Raw genomic sequence first — 2,180 nt, forward strand, 5'->3', positions numbered from 1 at the left:
CCCCCCCCCCCCCCCCCCCCCCCCGCCGGCCATGGGAAAATTAAAACCTTGCTTCTCCTCAGGCTACCAGGGTCTGGCCCTGGTCCTGCCCCTGCCACTGGAGCAGTGGGGGGGGGGAACAGGGCTTCCTGGCAAGAGCTGCTGCCCCCTTGCCAGGCTGACCCTGCAGCACTCCAGAGCAGGGTTTCCCATCCCCACCCTTATCTCAGTGCTCTGGCTAGGGAGGAGAGGGGTGGGGCCAAACCCGCTGGCTGGAACAGACAGCCCAGCCCAGGGCTACAAAGCATGCTGAGATGCTGGTGGACTCTGATTTAACTTAAGCCAGGGAGGGATCTGGGACAGAAACTGGTTTGACCGAAATCAGTTAAGTCTGACGCTACAGTCAGCCAGGTGTATCTTAAGCCAGTTTTGGCCATTTTGAAACTGGCTTATGTGCACTGAGCTTCTGTTCTGTTAAAGGTTTATACCAGTTGCAAATAGGGGTAGGTTCCCATAGTGGTTGAGGGAGGGAGTGAGGCTGGGACTAGGGAAGGGGGAGGGGGAGGGGTACTGCTCCCAGGGCTGCACAAGGCAGCAAAGCAGAGGGAGCAGTGACACTTGCCCCAACCCCATCTGCAGCGGCTGCAGGTGTGGCTGGTGCCAGCTGCCTGCAGCTGCTCGGCTGCACTGTGCTTCCCTTGTTCCCCCAACGCCTGGGCTCCACCTGTCCCCACTCACCTCTCCTGGGCTGCGCTGTGCAGGTCACTCCAGCTCAGGCTGGGGTGAGTGCGGACAAGGGGAGCCCTGGGCAGCGTGGGGCATGGCACTTGCCCCAGCCTGTGCTGGAGCGGCCCTGGAAGTAGCCAACACCAGCTGCCTGCACCAGGGCACGGTGCAGCCCAGGAGCAGAGGTGAGTGGGTACAGGTGGAACCCAGGTGTGGGGGGGACAGGCGGAGCATGGTGCAGCCCAGTGGCTGGAGATAGCTGGGGCTGCTGCAGATGGGGCTGTAGTGTGTGGGGCCACAGCCTTTTCCCCTCCCCCCATAGACTTACCTGCTTGGGCAGGGGGCATCTGTGCTGATTGCGTAAGAGCGGATTAACCTCACAGATAATGAATCATGGGTCTAAATATGTTCATCATGTAGGGGCAAATTCGCATATAAAGAACCGTCATAAATCAAGGGAAACCTGTATTTAAAAACATTTTTATTTGTAGTGGATGCCTTATTTTAGAGTAGATGGCAATGTCATCTTTTCTCACAACTGAACATAGCAGTGGCCATGGAAATACCTTTAGCATCACGTTTGAACTTTAGCTTAAAACATTTCAGGAGATTGGAAGAATGATACTGATATACTAGGAAGCAGAACAAAAAAATGAACAGGATGACCTGGGTAACTATAGGCTGGCCAAGCTGGCATCATTTCTTGGAAGAATAATGGAAAAGCTGATAAGGACTGAGAGGGAGAATATAATTTTTAATGCAAATTCATGTCATTTTATAACTAGGCTTAGTCAAAGAAGCAGTCTATATCGCTCTTTGAGATTATGCATATTGCTGGTAAAGGGAGCTGCGTAGGTGTCATACCCAGACTGATGGTCTTTCTGAGTTCTTTGTAATAGAATAATTGCTCTATTATTTTTGTGTTCTCAAGAAAATGAGTGAACACTAAGGGCTAGCATTTTCTTTGTGGGGTCGTTGTTAGATGAGAGGTGCCTTGAGTCTAAAAAGGCTGGGGAAACTCTGCTGCTCTACTTTGTTCCCTGCCCTGTGATCCTTGCCTGATCTGTTGCTCTGCTTTCTGTTCCCTTTACCACAACTGTTGCTTTGTTTTCTGTACTATGATGCATCTGCTGCTGTGCTGCCTCTGCCCGTCCCAATCTGCCACATGCCACAGGCAGAAGCTGCCTATGGCATGTGTGCGACAGACTGGCTATCCCTGCTGTAATGCATAATAGTATATTCTAGAGGTGCACCAACACATTGGTCTGATGTCAGATTAGCACTGATATAAAGAAAATTGTCTGTATTAAAAAATGGCCTAATATGGTCAATAATTTGGCCAGTAAATGGCCTGTACATGTGCACAGCTGCAATGCAGCATATAGGCAGCAAGGAGCACAGCCTGACAGCATGGCGAGCTGTGTGCAGCTGGTAAATCTGTTGTGGGGGGGAGGAAAAGGGGGGGGGGGGGGCAG

General features: G+C 51.9%; 1 protein-coding gene across 4 annotated transcripts in view; it reads left to right on the top strand.

Annotated features, from left to right (window-relative positions):
- PIK3CB (phosphatidylinositol-4,5-bisphosphate 3-kinase catalytic subunit beta) overlaps positions 1 to 2,180 on the top strand; it is a 230,936-nt gene that overhangs the window by 132,377 nt on the left and 96,379 nt on the right. The gene's annotated exons all lie outside the window — the stretch shown is intronic.

Source organism: Gavialis gangeticus, unplaced genomic scaffold (assembly GCF_001723915.1).
Source record: "Gavialis gangeticus isolate Ggan-Ray unplaced genomic scaffold, GavGan_comp1, whole genome shotgun sequence".
NCBI lineage: Eukaryota > Metazoa > Chordata > Crocodylia > Gavialidae > Gavialis > Gavialis gangeticus.